General features: G+C 36.8%; 1 non-coding gene across 1 annotated transcript; it reads left to right on the forward strand.

Moving 5' to 3' along the window:
* The first annotated feature begins 2,022 nt into the window (after window positions 1–2,022).
* LOC131897274 (U6 spliceosomal RNA) lies at window positions 2,023–2,129 on the forward strand. Its single transcript, XR_009375628.1, has one exon. It is a non-coding gene; the product is annotated as a U6 spliceosomal RNA (small nuclear RNA).
* The last annotated feature ends 5,800 nt before the right edge of the window (window positions 2,130–7,929 follow it).

Raw genomic sequence — 7,929 nt, forward strand, 5'->3', positions numbered from 1 at the left:
CTGTCTCTCTCTCTCTCTCCCTCTTTCTGTCTCTCTTCACAACTCATCAAGTCCAATTAGGACTGTCCATATGTGCATGGGGATGCGTCATCCATTGGAGCTTGGGAAACCTGTCTGTGGCCACTCCTTCAGGAAAAGAATGATTTTCACTGCTCCAGCAGCTATCAAATATCTATAGCTCCTCTGTAAGGCAAGCAGTCCTCAGATTACCTCCTCACTCATGCCAGAATTGTGCTTGTTATGATCTTCTGCAGGTCCTCAGCTATTAAGAGTTCATCACTATAATAGGGAGGAGAGGACAGGAGGGGATACTGGGTGGGTTAACCAAAACTTAAGATGTTTGTAATACAGTCTTTTGAGTAAAGAAACATGTTTTGTTTAATCTAAGTTGCATTTTGACAGTTTATGGCAGTAGTAAATTTATGATTTTATTGAATTACTTTAAAATATATGTTAAATCACTATGGTCAAAAATCTACTGAAAAAGAGTTACAATGCAAAGTGAGTCCAGAATAACATTTGTAAAACAAATTAGAAACTCACGGTCCTAAGACATACTTCTAGAACTAAATGTGTATCAATAGAATACTTAAAGAATCAAATTAGTCAAAAATTTCTCTGAGGGAATTGGAATAAGAATAGGAATTCAAATCAGAAAAATAATTATGTAAAGTTTTGACCATTAAAAAAAACTCTTCAATGTGGCTTTTAAAATGCATAATAATATTAAATGGTGCTTAGATTCTGTTGGACATCTTTCAAAGCACGAAGTAGTAGTTTTATTTAAGGATGTTAGCATTATGATATATTGGAAACTGAAAATTTTGCTGTTAAATTAATGGAACTTGTTTAAATGTAACTCTTAAAACAAGTAAAACTATATTAAATATATGTTAACTACTCCGTGTTTAGAAGGTGGAAATAAAGATCTTCTGCGCCTATTGATGGTGGGCAATACTTATTATTTATTTGAAAAGAATAAAATTTAAGAAAAAGATGACTTTCCAATGGAGAAACTTGGCAAATGATATCTCAATGGGGTAGTGAAGGTTAACATTATCAGAAATGACATATGGACAAAATGTATACCACAATTTAATATAATCAATGGATGTCACACTTTTATATTATTTCCAAAACCCTCATAAGCCCAAGTGAACTATGAATCATATGTCAGACATAAAAGAGAATTTGAAGGACACCTAATCGGCATTCCTCAATACTGTCATGTTTAAGAAAAATAGGAGAGGTTAAGAGAATACCAAACACCAGAGGAAGAGATGGAAGTTAGCAACATTCACCATGGAAACCTCGGTAGTATCCTAACAGTACAGGAGATACTAATGGAAAAATGATGAGATCTGAACAAACTCTAGAATTTAGCTTTGAACATATGTAATAGATTTAAAAAAACATTAAAAATTCTTAGATGGATTTTAAGGTAGATGTTTGAAGGCACCTGACCAACTTGAAAATCTAAGAGGTGTGTGCGCAGATTAGAATTTTAGCTTAGAGGATGGCTTTTGATAGATACACTTGGAAAGTAACTGAATGCTCACTAGTATTACAATGCACCTGGAAATAGCGTAAGTGTCTATGCACAATTAAATGGATAGATAAATTATACTATAATTGGCTAATGAGCACTATGTATTAGATAATAAGAATGGACCATCAACAGAGTTAAGTAAAATGATGTTAAATAAAGCAAGTTGTTAAAACGCCTATGAAAGATGATGATATTTAAACTTAAAAGATACTCAAAAGAATTCATTGAATTCTCTGAGAATACATTCACATTTGGAAAAATCATATATGCATGAGAATATTATTCATTTGCTTCAATTAGTGGTTCATTTTCAGTTGGGAAAACAATTCAGTGGAAACAGGTATGTAGAAGCTTCCAATTTATCTGCAACAATTTACTTAAAATAATGAAATGTTGAAAATTTGTTATAAATTTATTAATTACTCCCATTACTGGGATCACAATAATTTTCAATAATTGAAAGTGAAGTAAGAGTGCTCACTTTAGCAGCACATATACTAAATTTGGAATGATACAGAGAAGATTATCACAGCCCCTTTGCAAAGATGATACATAAATTTGTGACACATTCCATATTTTTGTTCAGTGCCAAATAGTCAGCCCTCAAAACATAATACAAGTAATAGTATTTGGACTGAGCAGATTACATTTAAGAATATGTATGTATGCACATATATGTTTGCAATAATAATTAACAGAAAAAGAGGCCATGAAAGAGTGTGTGTATGTGGGTGTGAGGGGGTAATATGGGTGTGGAGAGAGAGAAGGTAAGGGAGAAATGTTGTCTTTATTTTATAATTTCAAAAATAAAAAAAGCAAAAAATAAATTAAACATTGATAAATGTATTTTTAAATATATTAAAATATATTATAATGCATTAAAAATAAAATAATAAGGGTAAGGTAATGGGGCAAGGGAGAATATGTTCAACATATGCTATATAACTGTAAGAAGATTGAGCATGATATAACCAATGAAGTAAATAAGTTCAGGGAGTATGTGAATGTAGGGATGTCTCAGCCATTGACTGATGGGAAGCCCTTTGCATAGATAGTGCCTCAAAGTTCAAGAGCTTAGCTAAAATGATCAAAAGACCTCATTCTCATCCAAATTTAGAGTTCAAGAATGAAAATTTGGGTTTTGGGATGAACCTTCTGAGAAAGGATTTCAAGAGTAACCAGGGTGTTAGGGATTCATGTATAAAAACATTAAACCAAAATGTACCTGCTAAAATTGAAGTCTGGGGTCAGGCATTACATTTGGCCCCGGAAATTCTAGAGCAATGTTTCCTAAAGAACTTGAACAGGTCCCACTTTAGTCATCATTCTCCTATAGCCTTAGTTTCTTCTTTGTACAGTTGAGGCAAAGATGGTCCCTACTTCACAGGCAGGCCTTAAATATTAGTGATCACTTTCAAGAGCTTAGAACAATGCCCCATACCAGGACACCTCACAGTTAAGGGTGACAGAAATGCTGAAATAAAAAAAAAATAAATAGCACCGAGGCTAACAGAAGTATTTTTCTGTGCCCATGCTGATGTATTTTCCTCCAATAAATTAATTGTCTCATTTGGCAAGAACATCCTGGTCTTGTGCCAAAGCATTAGTTGACCTACACAGCCCTTTCTCTAAAAACTCCAGAATATATCTCATTTGAGTGTGTTGACAAGCACTGAAAAATGAAAGGCTTCTCTTTTTCTCACTTTTTTCATAGCATCGCTCATTGGCTGCTCTGCCCTGGCTGAGACAGAGCAATGGACTGCACCAGGAAATGGGGAAAGTTTCAGAATAAGCAGATGTGAGTCATTTGTAATTTATCAAGATTTGAGCATTTCAGTTTTCACATCAAAACAAAACCTTCGGTTGACGTAATTGAGAAAGTTCATTTTATGAACATATGTTTTCAGCACTATACAATCTAAACAACTTACATTGAAAAAGTATTGTAAATACTATGCAACCTCTGTTCTCATCAAAATATAAATAGTATTTCCTTCTAAAGTTCAAAATAGCTACTTAACTACTACCATTACTACCTAAAAATCTCATTATATTATTTTTCCATGTTTAATAGAAGCCCACGATATTAACTCAAATGTCATGGTTTACTAAATAATCTCTTCTACCATAATCTCTTCTATACATAATCTAAATATCTTCATGTATTATCATCCTTCAGCTTAAAGCGTGTCATTCAGAGAAATATTTTAAACCTATCTATTTAGAAACCCATAGAACACTCCAGAAGCCCCAAGGGTGTTGAATGATGCTACAGGGCTTGAATTCATTAATGTCATTGCAGGAAACTAGTAAAACAATTCATCATTTAAAACACATTGTTTTTTTTGTCTGTTTTTAATCTAATATTCTGAATGTGGCTGCATATGTCGTTGTCAACTATAACACTCATATCTAGCACAAATCCTGTAGCTGAGAGCTCTTGGAAACTGGAAGATTGATTTGAGCTGAACTATACTAAGTAAGCCTAACTTGGATGTGAATAAAATAGATGTGTTTCAGGAGCAGCAGAAAACAGCTGCATATAAAATTTCAGGGAATCATTTGTTTTGCCTGAAATCGCAAATAGTTTCATTTTTTATATCTCAATATTTAGATGCTGAGCCATAAGATAAATGATCAAGTTGTTGCTCTCATCTTGCTGATAGTGGGGGGAGAGAAATAAGTTCTTGGTGCTAAGCCCTGTTTGATTGATCTGAAATGGTTGAATATCAACAGTATTTATTTAGTAGGCTGCAGTATGGCTGATCATCCACTCTGTTCATTCACTGAGTTAAACAACAAGAACTCAACATCAAACTAACTTTTTTCATTAGATATTTATGTTTATGATAAAACTTATTCTGTGTGCTTCTGCATAGTGTCACACTAAACATCACCCAATTCCCATCTCTAGGGAAATAACACAAAGCTGAACTGAGCAACAGGATTATCCTATCCTCTCGACTTTGGTCTAGATCAGAGTTGCCCATGCTTCAGAACATCAGTGTTAGGAGACTATCCTTGTAGAAACAAGTAGATGGATGCTGGTGGTTTTCCTCCTCATAAGGAAATCTGAGGAAGAGCTTCACGTGGTGACGAGGTAAGGGGGAGACAGGTTAGCTGAATGCTTTACAGTAAAATACAGCTAAGAATAGATAGGTTTAAAGGAGGATAGAAATAAGGCTCTTTCATGAGTCTCTAGCATTAAGTATCAGTTGATGAAATAAGAAGGAAGGAAATAGGATCCCTAATGACAACACAATGATGCTATGCAAACGTATGGGTGGGGTCATAGATGAGACTGGCCTGCTTTATGATTCTTCTCAGGCTAGCCCTGCTTATGCAGCTGACAGGCATGTACCTGAAAGGTTTTTAATCTGCATTGTTGTTGCTGAGGCATGTTCCACAGGGAAGTGAGAGAAGAGGAACAGCTCCCTCACGGCTGGCTGTTTTCAGACGAAGGACTGAGCTTAACCTTGAAGGTTTCCTGGCAGTTGGCATCGCTACGTTTTTGGGGTCCATCTGAGGTATACTTCAAATATGTAATGTGGATAAAGCTGAAGTGGTGGAGCCCCTGAACATGTCCTCAACTTGGGATTTGTGATAAAAATGGGAAACAATGAAAGTATGATATAAAGCAACAAGAATTAAATACTGATGTTGGGTGGAGGCATCGGGACAAAAAAAAGTATTAATTGCCAAATACCTTTCCAAAGTTACCCTTCAGAATTTGACAGTTTTCCACTTGATGTTCAGTGTACAGTCCATAGAGAGTCAATGGCTAATTGTTGAATATTGGGATCAAGCTGGTTTGTGTTGATGTCAGCTCTACCAGCTGCCATCTTGGACAAGTTATTTAAATCTTGAAGTTCACTTTCATTAGTTTTTATGTTTATTTACTTTTTAGTTGTATGTATCTGTGTGTGTAGATATGTGTATAAGAGTGTAGGTATCTGCAGAAGTCAGAGGAGATCATCGGACCGTCTACAGCTGGAGTTACAAGTGGTCAAGGACTGCTAATGTCAGCATTGTTAAGCAAATTCCAGTGCTCTGCAAGAGCAGTGTGCTCTGTTAGCAGCTGAGCCTTCTCTCTAGCCCTTCTAAACTGACCTTCTTTCTCTGATAAAGATTTAATGATGGAGTGAGTAATTGGGATTTTGATAAGAACTAAATGGAATGATGAATATAAAGTACTTTATGATGAGAAAAAGGCTCAATACATTGTGGCTATTATTTTACAAAAATAAAGGTTAAAAAATACAAAGAGAAGACATGATATAGTTACCTGCTTTCCATCTTCTACCTACAATATTCAATGTGGAATGTTATTTCAGTGACTTGGAAGATCAAGACCCCATTATCATAAGTCAGAATTCCATTTCTCCTGAACTTAAGGAACTCTTCCCATGCTAACCAACATTTTGTTAAAACATAAACATTTTATGTTTTTAATGTTTTATCTTTATCAGAGAAAATACAACGTTACTAGTTGTCTTCAATGTGATAGACATAAGCATTGTTATCATTTGGGTTCTCCAGGTTAAGCAGCCTTTTAAAAGTTTTCTTCACGGATGCTGTTTCTTTTGTTTTCTCATTGTTATTGCAAAGCCCATGCTTATGAATCAAATCATGATGAGGGCATCTGGGCAGCTGTGACCTAGACAGTGTTCTCATCACTTGCTCCAGTTGAGAGCACGTGTGCCAGCGGCATCTGTAACGGTCTTGGAACTACAGTACAACAGCAAAAGGAGATGTGTGTATTTATCACATTTCTCTGCTCACAGGAAGCAGACTTCAAAAATCCATAGACTAAAGAATCAAGTTCTAGCCAACAATTAGTTTTGCATTGGAATGAGGAATATTTGGGCATTAAAATATCAATTAAGCAGAAAGTATTGTATGGGATAAAACTGAAATTATTAAAAAGGAAATATTTTTGCTCTATCCAAATGAATCATGATACCTCAGTCCTCAATAAGAAACTGAACTAGGTAAAACCTCTGGCCCACCGTGTCCTGACTCAGCAACATGGAGCAATTTATTGATGGCTGCTATTGGCTTCATGCCTTCCTTCATTGCCACAGAGCTCCTATCAGCAGAAGCTACACATAAATCTACAGATTTATTCTGTGTTAGTAGCTAAGACTGGCAACTGCTTTTGAGTGAAAAACAGCATTAATGAAAGACCGTTCCCTGACCTCCCAGAATTAGGGTGTTAGTACATTGAGAAACTAGTTCCTAAGAAGTGATATGGATGGGAACTTTCCTCCAGCACACTGATGAGAATCATGATCTGCCCATAGTATCCCATTTTACAAGCACAGGAGAGGAAGGACCTGAAAGTCAGCTTTGATAAAGCAGTGCCGAGTCTAGAAGGAAGTAGAGGACATGGTGTTGGGGGGGGGGGAAAAAGGTAACAGAGCATCAGACACTTCTGAACACTTAAATCTAAAAGAAAATTTAGATTTATTTATAACCTGATTCTAAGAAATAGTGAGCACTCATGCATTTTACCTATATTAACCAGTTGATAAGGTGCACACTGAGCGTTTTTACTTTAAAGCAAATACACCGAATCCAAAGAAGAACACACACACACACACACACACACACACACACACACACACACAGACAGGTAGAAAGGCAGGTAGGCACACAAGCAGCCAGTAAGGGGGGAGGGAGGAAGGGAGGGAGGGAGGGAGGAAGGGAGAGAGGGAGAAAGCATGGAAGGAAGGGAGGTGAGAAAGAATGGGGAGGGGGATCTGCAAACCAAGCGAATGAATTTCATGTTACTGCTGCTGCCTTCCAATACCCGGATAATAAGGCAAGTGATACTAGGAGGTTGGCTGGGACATCAAGATATGAGTAGATCTACTACTCCAGTAGTAACTGGTCAGTAAATGATAACGAATCACCTTACAGATTGCAGGCCTTTCATACCTAATGGCATTTTCATGGCATACTTCAGTGGAGTTCCCAGGACTTTTGTGTGTGTTGTTGTTGTGGTTTGGGTTTTGAGTGCCTCACTCCCCTGCTCAACTTTCCAAGTGCTAGGATTACAGGCCTGTTAGCACGACCATGCCTCACAGGGAATTCCCATTCCTTTAGATCTTGATGAGTTAGCACGGTTACCAGATGTAAGTAAGACATGTCCTACAGAGAAGAACTACTCACTTGAGTGGGGTGACAGTGTGGGAGCTCAGAGACAAAGGGACGCTTCCATCTCGAGATCAAGGGCGAACTCAGAATGTCATTTAGGCTAAGCCTGACCAGATTGAAGTGGCAGTGTTCCTCTCTAGCCGGGTCTCTGTGTTCTTTTATATGTTTGTGTATATGTATGTGTGCTTGTGTGTGTGCAGGCACATCTGTGTATGTGTGGG

Source organism: Peromyscus eremicus, chromosome 20, assembly GCF_949786415.1.
Source record: "Peromyscus eremicus chromosome 20, PerEre_H2_v1, whole genome shotgun sequence".
In the NCBI taxonomy this organism is placed as follows: domain Eukaryota; kingdom Metazoa; phylum Chordata; class Mammalia; order Rodentia; family Cricetidae; genus Peromyscus; species Peromyscus eremicus.